The sequence below is a fragment of the Elephas maximus genome, chromosome 27, assembly GCF_024166365.1.
Source record: "Elephas maximus indicus isolate mEleMax1 chromosome 27, mEleMax1 primary haplotype, whole genome shotgun sequence".
In the NCBI taxonomy this organism is placed as follows: Eukaryota; Metazoa; Chordata; class Mammalia; order Proboscidea; family Elephantidae; genus Elephas; species Elephas maximus.
This window is the reverse complement of record NC_064845.1, coordinates 31974356-31987054: the sequence shown is the minus strand read 5'-3', so window position 1 is coordinate 31987054 and position 12699 is coordinate 31974356.

The following is a 12699-nucleotide window of genomic DNA, read 5'->3' as shown; positions in this document are numbered from 1 at the left end:
GGAGGTAGGTGTGTCTCTATTCCTAAAGCACTTTGGTGGGTGGGTTCTGCAGCTGTACCTTAGGCCCCCAATGCAAGTACCTCTACAGATTGGTTGGTGTCACCCTCCTTAGACCCCTGAGGCAGGAGGCTAGGTGGTCTGGGGAGAGCTTCAGCCCTCAGTTCCCTGTTGTGGGTCAGTGAGGGCTCTGTTGAATACGCAGAGATATCAGACCTGGGAAACTTGTCTTTCCAGCAAAGTGCTAAAACAATTACAGTCAGATCCCTATCAGAAATATCTTTGCATTATAATAGCCACCTTGTTCTCTGTAGAGATGAAAGCCCAAGACTGTGGATCACATATGCTTGGCTGGAGCTGGTTCTGTGTTTTTAGTCCAATTAGGGAAGGATTTTTGGTCCCTGGGCTTTTTGTAGCTGCTTCTCTCAGGCCAGGAGAATGGGTTAGGAAAAGAATAAACAAACAAAAAAAGAATGAAAAACCACAGCACAGTTCACTCTCTGGCTCAGGAAATTCCAATGTTAATGAAGCTGCCTGGGAAGGGGAGGGGAGGGTTCAGATAAATAGGAGAGAGTAGCACCCCGGAATATAGACGAAGTTACTTAACTTGCTTGGGGTGACTGTTTTATCTGAGATTCCCGAGGGGCGCGTCGACTGTGTGCGCTGGCTGGGTAGAGATTGCCCCAGAGCGTCAGGCCTGCGTCTCGTGCTTGTGCTGTCCCAGAAGCCGTGTTTAGTTCCTCCGCTCCCGGTCCAAAGCCCAGGGCCAAGGTTCCCTGGCTGGGACGCCATACTCCCGGCTCCAAAACCAGTCACTGCCTCCAGGTGTCTTCTCCTCCTGCCAGCCGCGTCGCTGCGCTGCCTGTGTGCACTGGCTGGGCTTCCCCTGAGGTCAATTCTGGGGGCTAGGGCCGCGCCCCGTGTTTGCGCCATCTCAGGGTGCCGTGCTCAGCTTCCCTGTGCCCAATCCAAAGCCGGGCGCCAAGGTTTCCTGACTGGGACGCTGGCTCCAGGCTCTGAAAACAGTTGCTGCTTCCCCGTGGTTTTTCGTTCTCAGTCTCTGTCACTGAGGTCAACTCTTTAGATCTGTGTTTGATGGTCAGGGTTCATAGATTGTCATGTATGTGATCGATTCACTTGTTTTTCCGAGTCTTTGTTGCAAGAGGGATCCGAGGTAGCTTCTACCTAGTCAGCTATCTTGGCCCGCCTCTTCCATATTCTTTTAATGCTTCCTGTGTTATTTAATATTTTCCCCATAGAATCCTTCAATATTGCAACATGAGGCTTGAATTTCTTCTTCAGTTCTTTCAACCTGAGAAATGCTGAGTGTGCTTTTCCCTTTTGGTTTTCTGTCTCCAGCTATCTGCACATGTCATTATCATACTTTACTTTGTCTTCTCCAGCTGCCCTTTGAAATCTTCAGTTGAGCTCTTTTACTTCGTCATTTCTTCCTTTTGCTTTAGCTATTCAAAGTTCAAGAGCAAGTATCAGAGTCTCTTCTGATATCCATTTTGGTCTTTTTTTCTTTCCTGTCTTTTTAATGTCTTCTTGCTTTTTCATGTATGATGTCCTTGATGTCATTCCACAACTTGTCTGGTCTTCAGTCATTAGAGTTCAATGCATCAAATCTACTTTTCAGGTGGTCACTAAATTCAGGTGGGATATACTCAAGGTGGTATTTTGGCTCTTGTGGGCTTATTGTCATTTTCTTCAGCTTCATTTGAACTTGCATGTGAGCAATTGATGCTCTGTTCTGCAGTCGGCCACTGGCATTGCTCTGACTTTTGATATTGAGCTTTTCCATTGTCTCTTTCCACAGATGCAGTCGATTTGATTTCTGTGTATTCTATCTGGTGATGTTCACATGTGTAGTTGCCATTTATGTTGGTTAAAAAAGGTATTTTGCAATAAAGAAGTCGTTGGTCTTACAAAATTCTATCATGCCATCTCAGGCATTTTTTCTATCACCAAGGCCATATTTTCCAACTACTAGTCCTTCCTCTTTGTTTCCAACTTTCACATTCCAATCGCCAGTAATTATCAATGCATCCTAATTGCATGTTTGATCAATTTCAGACTGCAGAAGTTGGTAAAAGTTTTCATCTTTGGCCTTAGTAGTTTGTGTGTAAATTAGATTAATAGTTATATTAACTGGTCTTTCTTGTAGACGTATGGATATTATCTTATCACTGACAGCATTGCACTTCAGGATAGATCTTGAAATGTTCTTTTTGACTACGAATGCAATGCCATTCCATTTCAAGTTGTCATTCCCGGCATGGTAGACCATACGATTGTCCAATTCACAATGGCCAGTACCAGTCCATTTCCACTAACTAATGCCTGGGATATCGATGTTTATGCCTTCCATTCCATTTTTGATTATTTCCATTTTTCCTACATTCATACTTCCAACATTCCACATTCCAGTTGTTAATGGATGTTTGCAGCTGGTTTCTTCTAATTTTGAGTCATGTCACATCAACAAATGAAGGTCCCAAAAGCTTTACTCCATCCACGTCATTAAGGCTGACTCTACTTTGAGGAGGAAGCCCTTCCCCAGTCGTCTTTTGAGTGCCTTCCAACCTGAGGGGCCCATCTTCTGACACTATATCAGACAATATTCTGCTGCTATTCATAAGGTTTTTGCTGGGTAATTCTTTTCAGAAGTAGACTGCCGGATCCTTCTTCCTAGTCTGTCTTAGTCTGGAAGCTCAGCTGGAACCTTTCTGCCATGAGTGACCCTGTTTGTATTTGAATACCGGTGGCATAGCTTCCAGCATCACAGCAACAGGCAAGCCCCCACAGTACGACAAACTGACAGTCACATAGGGACTGTGTGTAATAGATTCTTTCAACTAAATTTTTATTTTAAAATAGTTTTAGCTTAATAGAAAAGATACTAAGATAACGCAGAGTTCTCATATAACTCACATGCAGTTTTCTTTTTGTTAACAGTTTACTTTAGTATGGTATATTTGTAATGAGCCAATATTAACACATTAATTAAAGTCTGTATTTTATTGATATGTCCTTGTTTTTTGTTTTAATCTAATGTCCCTTTTCTATACCAAGATCCCATCGAAATATTTCACAACATTTAATCATTCATCTTGTTTCCTTAGATGCCTCTAGATGTTGATATTTTCAGTCTTTTCTTATTTTTGATGACCTTGACAGATTTGAGCAGTACTGGTCAGGGACATTGTAGAATGTTCCTCAACTAGGATCTGTGTGATGATATTTTTCATGATTAGACTGGACTTATGAGTTCCTGGGAGTCAGACCACAGAAGTAAAGTGCTATTTTATTGCTTCATATCAAGGAAACTTGGTATCAACCTGATTTATCAATGTGAGTATTAATCATTATAACCTGACCAAGGTAATATTTATTAGTTTTCTCCTATAAAGTAACTCCCCCTTGAAGTCCATACTGTAGTCTTTGGAGAGAAGTCATTATGCACAGCCAAGACTTAAGGAATAGGGAGTTATTCTCTGCCTCTTTGAAGCAGATCTGTCTATGTAAATTGTCTGGAGTTCTTCTGTATGAGAGATGTGTGTATTCTCCCCACTTAATTGTGTATTCAATAATTTATTCATATCATTAAGGAATCAGGGATATTTATTTTATACTCTGAGCTAAAATCCAGTGATACTTTATTTTGTTGCTCAAATTGTTCATCTTGACAAGAATTTTTCAGTTAGTTCTTGTGTCCCTTTGACATGCTCCCATTGTTGTTTTTTATTTTGTTTTGTTTTAGCTCTTCCTAACTTTATGGCACTACAAAATACACCAGGATCATCTTGTATGTTCCCTACCCAGTTCTAGAATCAGACATTTTTCCAAGGAGCCTGATTCTTTTTCTTAGGGAATGGTATTAGAAACCAAAATCTAGGCACTGGGTACATTCTTTTCTGGGGTGTTGTGGCTTCTAGGCCCTCTCAGCTAATAGAAGCAAGGGAATATATGTGTGTATGCTAACCTGCATGTATAACAGAACTATAAACACAGTGTCAGGATAGGAGGAAGGCTCATTAACAACCTGAGATATGTATACGACACAACTTTGCAGAAAATGAAGACTTGAAACTCTTACTAATGAAGGTTGACAACTACAGCCTTCAGAATATATTATGCCATTTCATTCTCTTACGCATAAGGTTGGCATAAGTAAGAGCCAACTCAATGACAACTAACATGTGCATATTTATCTTTTTTTTTAGTTTTTAAAATAATTTTTATTGTGCTTTAAGTGAAAGCTTACAAATCAAGTAAGTTTCTCACATAAAAACTTATATACACCTTACTACATACGCCCACTTACTCTCCCCCTAATGAGTCAGCCTGCTCCCTCTTTCCAGTCTCTCCTTTTGTGACCATTTTGCCAGTGCCTAACCCCCTCTACCCTCCCATCTCCCCTCTAGACAGGAGATGTCAACATAATCTCAAATGTCCACCTGATGCAAGTAGCTCACTCCTCATCAGCATCTCTCTCCAACCTATTGTCCAGTCCAATCCATGTCTGATGAGTTGGCTTCAGGAATGGCTCCAGTCCTGGACCAACAGAAGGTTTGGAGACCATGACTGCTGAGATTTTTCTAGTCTTAGTCAGACCATTAAGTCTGGTCTTTTTATGAGAATTTGGGGTCTGCATCCCACTATTCTCCTGTTCCCTCCAGGGTTCTCTGTTGTGTTCCCTGTCAGGGCAGTCATTGGTTGTGGCCGGGCACCATCTATTTCTTCTGGTCTCAGGATGATGTAGTCTCTAGTTCATGTAGCCCTTTCTGTCTCTTGAGCTCATAATTACCTTGTGATTTTGGTGTTCTTCATTCTTCTTTGATCCAGGTGGGTTGAGGCTCATCGATGCACCTTAGATGTCCACTTGTTAGCGTTTAAGACCCCAGACACCACACTTCAAAGTGGGATGCAGAATGTTTTCTTAATAGACTTTATTTTGCCAATTGTATTAGATGTCCCACGAAGCCATAGTCCCCAAACCCCTGGCCAAGCTCTGCTGACCTTAGAAGCATTCAGTTTATTCAGGGAACTTCTTTGCTTTTGGTCCAGTCCAGTTGAGCTGACCTCCCCTGTATTGAGTGTCGTCCTGCCCTTCACCTAAAGTAGTTCTTGTCTACTATCTAATCAGTAAATAACCCTGTCCCACCCTCCCTCTCTCCCCCCCTCGTAATCACAAAAGAATGTGTTCTTCTCAGTTTAAACTCTTTCTCAAGATCTTATAATAGTGGTCTTATACAATATTTGTCCTTTTGCATCTGACTGATTTCACTCAGTATAATGTCTTCCAGGTTCCTCCATGTTATGAAATGTTTCACAGATTCATCACTGTTCTTTATCGATGCATAGTATTCCATTGTGTGAATATACCATAATGTATTTATTCATTCGTCCATTGATGGACACCTTGTTTGCTTCCAGCTTTTTCGTATTGTAATAAACAATGCTGCAATAAACATGGGTGTGTATATATCTGTTCGTGTAAAGGCTCTTATGTCTCTGATATATTCCGAGGAGTGGTATTTCTTGATCATATGGTATTTCTATTTCTAGCTTTTTAAGAAAGCACCAAATTGATTTCCAAAGTCTTCATACCATTTTACATTCCCACCAGCAGTGTATAAGTGTTCCAAATCTCCACAGACTCTCCAACATTTATTATTTTGTGTTTTTTGGATTAATGCCAGCCTTGTTGAGGTGAAATGGAATCTCATCATAGTTTTAACTTGCATTTCTTTAATGGCTAATGATAGAGAGCATTTCCTCATGTGTCTGTTAGCCTCCTGAATGTGCATATTTATCTTTATCTGTATTAAGCTAAACATGAGTTCATACTGATGTCTCTGTACCACATGGGATTTTCTAGCCTCCTGTCCCTTGCTTGTCTGTAACTTCCCACTCCAACACTGAGAATCTTGGCTCCTATCATTTGTCATATATTTACTTAGTTGTTCAGTGTATAGTGGTTTCAGAACTGTTAGCCAGTAATGCTATGGGAAGCAATGCTATCAACTACAGTACAGTACATACGTACTGTTTCTTTTGTCTTTAGTCTTGTGTCCCTCGCCCATTTTCAGAGTTGTTTAGGTAGGGCCATTCTCTTTACTCCTTTAGTGAGCTATTTCATAGATTTGTAGAATACCTATATTCTTTTGCCACAGTCCACATAGTATAGTAGATTTTCTCGGTTAATGGTAAGTGGCAATTACTTAAAAAAGAAGAATACATCTCAGAGCAAATTGGCAGATACACATAACTTGAATTATAGTTTACGAAATTCATTGATAGGAGACCTTGGGTAACTGTAATTTGTCCTTGGTCTATTCTGAGTCCTCCAGATAAGGCCACGAACGTTAAAGCAGTTGTGTGTAATAGATTTTATTGGTAAAAAGTAACTCAAAGTCTAGGTGGGAGGAACTTCACAATTATATATAGCATAATTTAAATTTGAATAGTAGACAGCCTGTTTTTAAACAGTCACTCCGTCATGCTTTGATCAACTCAAAACCAGCTTTCCATCATATTGATAACTCCTCTGGCTCCCACCTCTCTGTCCTTTCTCTCTCTTTCTTCTTCTTGTTTTTTTTTTTCTTTTTTTTGTATCTTGTTCTTATCCATTCCCTGTTGAAGATTTTTTATCAATCACTTCCTTAACTTGTTTTCAAGCCATATCTCAGGAACTTCTGTCAATAATCACAAAAATCATGTCTCAAAATCTTATTAAACAAATTTACTTCATTCCCCAAAAAGTAATCAATCTGATACTAGCTGGTGAAAACCAACGAACTGAACAAAGTAGCTCTTAATTTTTTTTCTTATCCTGTTGTAGATATGTGGTGTGGAAGGTATCCTGATTAATACCTTGTATTTGAGGATGCACGAACCATGTTCAGAAGACTAGAGGTCCATATGGTTACTGTACTAAGATGTTCAAAGTTCTGTTGGTAAAAAAGACTTGAAAGATATATTTAAGCCATAGAATAGAAGATTCTGGGTGCTACCAATGTATTAGAACTAGTATGCGAATAATGGAATAATTTTGGAACAGTAATTGTAGGATTAAAATTGGAGGAATGGGAGTGATGTGTGGTACAAAAGACAGGCTTGATTCAGAGAGATCAGTTAGGATATTATTGTAGTATAGTTGGTGTGAGAGACTAAGCACATATCATAGTACTAGGGGAGATGTTGAAAATGAAGGGAAAAATGAAAGGGATAGCACAATGAAGGTATTTGACAATTTATTAGTTTTATGAGACAAGAGAGAAAGAACAACAAATATATTTCAGATACTGGGAAAGTGGGGGATCTGTCACAGATTAAAGGTGTCTGTAAGGGATTTAGAGCACTGAGGATGGGAATCAGTTGAAAGGACAGCATTTACAGAGAAGCTTCTCATTATGTAACTTTGTATACATGACAGTATTGACATAAAGCTATGATTTTTCCTCCAAATACACATCAGTGTGAATCTTGGTAATGTGAAGATAAAATAAATTGCAAACTCTATGACGGTATGATTAATTTTTAATTTTTCTGCTTTGTTCACATATCTATCACCAGTGCCTGAAAGAGTGCCTAAAACATAAAGAGTGCACAATAATGACTTGTTAAAAACAGGACTCAATGAAACATCGTTGAATTAATGTGTGAAATTTTATGTTGATTTATTACTTCAGTTTCAGCTTACATATTTCACCCTAACTGTGTTAAAGGAATGTGGAAACACATTAAAAAATAGAAGCCTTTTTTTTCTTTCAGCTTATCTCCCCTGTTTAACGTATCATCACTGGGGCTGCCCCAGTGGTAAGGTGTCTAATGATAGTATGTCTAATACTATTAATGACTTAAAGCTCAAGCTGCATTTACTATATTCTCTGCTTCAAAGTGTATATATATATATATATATATATATAATTTACTGTTATTTCTTTTATGTTCAGAGTGATTCATTCCCTTAACAAGCTCTATTGTTGTTGTTAGCTGACATTGGGTTGGCCCCCAACTCTTGATGACCCCATGCACAACAAAAAGAAATGTTGTTGGATCCTGTGCAATTTCCATGATGTGTTGTGGATTGGATCTTTGTGATCCATAGGGTTTTTATCGGCTAATTTTCAGAAGTAGATAGATGCCAAACCTTTCTTCTTAGTCTATCTTAGTCTGGGAGATCTGCTGAAACCTGTCCAGCATCACAGCAACAAGCAAACTGTGTATGAGGTGGATTGGCTGGAAATCAAACCCAGGTCCATTTTTTTTTTTTTAAGAAGGTAAGAATTCTACCCCTAAACCAGTATTTCCCTCCTTAATAAGCTCTACACCCGTTGCCATTGAGTTGAATCCAAATCATACCAACACTATAGAACAGGGTGGAACTGCCCTCATAGTGTTTCCAAAGAGTGAGTGGTAGATCCAAACCGTCTACCTTTTGGTTAGCAGCCAAGCTCCTAACCACTACGCCACGGGGACCCCTAATAAGCTCTAATGAAACAATTCTTATCCTTCCAAGTACCTCAGTGGGAGATATTTAAATCATTATCTCATTGCTGTTGTTCTTGTTAGATGCCCTCAAGTTGGTTCCGACTCAGAGACCCTATGTACAACAGAACAAAGATTCCTGCTCCTGCGCCACCCTCACAATCATGGTTATACTTGAGTCCATTTTTGCACCCATTGTGTATCCATCTTGTTGAGGGTCTTCCTCTTTTTTGCTGACCTTCTACTTTACCAAGCATGATGTTCTTCTCCAGGGACTGGTCCCTCCTGATAACATGTCCAAAGTGTGTAAGATGAAGTCTGACCATCCTTGCTTCTAATGAGCATTCTGGCTGTGCTTCTTCCAAGACAGATTTGTTCATTCTTTTGGCAGCCCAAGGTATGTTCAATATTTTTCACCAACACCATAATACAAAGGCATCAATGCTTCTTCAGTCTTTCTTATTCATTGTCCAGCTTTCACATGCATATGAGGCTATTGAAAATGGCAGGACTTGGGTCAGGCACACCTTAGTCCTTAAAGTGACATCTTTGGTTTTGAACACTTTAAAGAGATCTTCTTGAAGCCGATTTGTCCAATGCAATGGATTGTTTGATTTCTTGACTGCTGCTTCAATGGGTGTTGATTGTGGATCCAAGTAAAATGAAATCCTTGACAGCTGCAAACTTTTCTCCATTTATCATGATGCCGTTTATTGGTCCAGGTATGAGGATTTTTTATTTTTTTAGGTTGAGGTGTAATCCATACTGAGGGCTGCGGTCTTTGATCTTTGTCAGTAAGTGCTTCAAATCCTCTTCACTTTCAGCAAGAAGGTTGTGTCATGTGCATATTGCAAGCTGATAATGAGTCTTCCTCCAATCCTGATGCCCCATTCTTCTTCATATAGTCTGGCTTCTCAGATTATTTGCTCAGCATACAGATTGAATAAGTATCCTGAGGGATACAACCCCGCCACAAACCTTTCTTGACTTTAAACCACGCAGTGTCCCCTTGTTCTGTTCAAACAACTGCCACAATGTCTAAGTATAGGTTCCTCATGAGTACAATTAACTATTCTGGAATTCCCATTCTTTGCAATTTTCTGTGTAATTTGTTATGATTCACACAGCCGAATGCCTTTGCATAGTGAATAACACAAGTAAGCATCTTTCTGGTATTTTCTGCTTTTAGCCATGATCCATCTGACATCAACAATGATATCCTTCATTTCAAGTCCACTTCTGAATACACTTTGAATTTCTGGCAGTTCTCTGTCAATGCATTGCTGCAACTACTTTGGAATGATCTTCAGCAAAATTTTACTTGTATTTGATATTAATGATAATTTTCTCGTTCTGTTGGATTACTTCTTTAAGTAGGTTGGCCAGGTAGCTGTCTTCCAAATTTCTTGGCATAGACGAATGAGCACTTCCAACACTGCATCCATTTGTTGAAACATCTCAACTGGTATTACTTCAATTCCTAGAGCCTAGTTTTTCACCAATGCCTTCAATGCATCTTGAGGCTCTTCTTTCAGTGCCATCGGTTCTTGATCATATGCTACCTCCTGAAATAGGAAGAAGGACTTGGCAGCCTGCTTCTGAAAAAATTGGCTAATGAAAACTCTATGAATAACAGCAGGACACTATGTCATTAGTTTTTTTTTAACCCTGAAAACATTCTAAAGTTTTTTTCCCAAAATATTCCAAAATATATTTGGAAATGCATTTTATTATAGGTTATTGAGTTCCAATAATATTTGTTTCAATTTTTTGAAGTCTAAATTTTTACATAATTTTATAGATGAAACTCAGTAAAACAAGTTGCAAAAACTGTACAAAGAATTTTCAATGTCCTTTGCTAAGATCCTATACAAGTTAACATTTTACTGTACTCTTTCCTCTATTGGTTCCTTTCTCTTTCTCTTCTTGAAATCTGATAATACATTATAGATATCATTCATTTCCTAAACGCAAGTACTTTGTCACAAGTATGTCCTCATAGATACCACGAAACAGTTTTAAAATCAAGAAACTAATATTGATACAATACTATATTTTAAAGACTTTAACCAATTTTCATTAACAGTCTCACAAATGTCCTTTTCTGGCTCAGGATCAAATCCAGTATCACGTGTTGTATTTCGTTATCAGGTATCTTTAACCCCAAACTTATTACCATTGAGTTGATTCTGACTCAGAGCGACCCCATGTGTTAGAGAGTAGAGCTGTCCTGTAGACTTTTCTTGACCAGAATCTTTACAGAAGCTGATCACCAGCGCCCCTGGGTGGTTTTGAACTACTGACTTTTAGACTAGTAGTCAAGCACAAACTGTGACAATGAGGGACCTTTCAGGTCTCTTTAATCTTCCTTAATTTGGAACGGTTACTCAGTCTTTTTGCATCTTTTATGACCGTTTCACATTTGAAGAGTGCTGGACAGATATTTTGTTATGTCCTTCAGCTGGGCTTTTATTACTTTTTTCTGATATTTCTTTGCCACTAAATTCTTTTTATGCATATTTTTGTAGGGCTACCACAGAACTGGCATTCTGTCCTTCTCAATGTGTCATGTCTATTTCATTACTGATAAACACAACTTTAATGATTTGAATGACATGATGCCTGACAGGTTTCTTCATAATAAAATTATTTTTCCATTTTTTGTTGATAGATATGTATCTTGTAAATAATAAATCTCCCGTTTTTCATCATACTTTCCTCCATTGAGCCAACCATCTATGGATAGTTCATGGCTGAAATAATCATCGCTAGGTGGCCTTTGTGGCATACTGGTTAAGAGCTTGGCTGCTAACCAAAAGGTAAGCAGTTCGAATCTACCAGATACTCCTTGGAAACTCTATGGAGCAGTTGTACCCCACCCTGTAGGGTTGCTATGAATCAGAATTGACTCAACAGCAACTGGCTTTTGTTTTTTTGTAGTGTTTGACAAGTAGCAATTTTCAAATTCCACCATTCTTCCTTCTAATATTTATTAGTTGGAATTTTCTTGTAAAGGAGATCTCTTTTGCCACATTTCTATGTATCTGTCTAATCTATCTACCTATCTATTTGTCATGTATCTATCTATAGAGATAAATATGCTTACTTTATTCTATGGAATATTATTCATTATCGTCATTATTTTCCTGCTCAGTTTTTCCAGACTTGGCCAGTGGAAGTTCCTTCAATTTGACTTATGAAAACTTTTAACATGTGTCCATAAATTTAACTACTTCCTTAATTTCTGGCTGTACATGATGTTTAAGACTCATCTTGTACTTATCTTTCTTCAGACCTAAAAACAGCCATTTCTCTAAAATGTTTATTGAAAAACGGCATTTGGTGTGAAAGACATGGACTCTAGGTGTCCTCATTGATACTAGGGTGTCACTTTTTATAGGCTCTTCCAGCAAACAAAGGTAAGAATTATATATATGCAAACACACATGCACACACACATGCACACACGCACACACAAACACACATACCTATTTCTATGTTTATCTAAAAACAATGAGCATGTAAAAGTGGCATCAATGAGTTTCCTGTATGAAAGTTTCCTGATGGGTGAGAATGAACACTGGTTTTTGGAAGGTTAAGAGGGTCCACTTTGAGGTATAAGCAAATCCCCTTTTAGACACTGAGGCCCCATGCTGGGACCCCTCCCGATCCTTGCCCTTTTCATATCTTTGTTTCTGTTTATATCCTTCTCTGTTATTGAATTTGTTATTGTGGTTATGTTGTTTCTGTGAGTTCTCTGTGACCTTTCCAATAAATTATCTAGCCCAATACAAAAAAGTGCTGTGGGGGAAATAGCTGCTTTCAGAAATGGTGGAGAAGTTGCAGAACAGGAGTCTATTTGACTTCCATCTCATAGGAACAAGCTTGGTGCTGATTCTTAGAGTTATTATGACAGCACTCTAAAATTACTATCTCCTCCTTTTATAGTTACTAAATATTGGGGGAAACACTTTGAGACAATGCAAATCCTATTTCTTCTCAAATTTCTGTTGGCAAAATTTACATCCATTGGTAGATTTATCTGCAACAATTATTAATATGCTGTTTGCCTGATGGTTATTTCCTATTTCACTCTGATTTATTTATTGAAATTCCACTGTAGGGATTTGTCCTCCATCATTTATTTATTTATTTATTCAATGATTTATTTAAATCAATGTTGACTCCAAACCAAAACCCATTGCT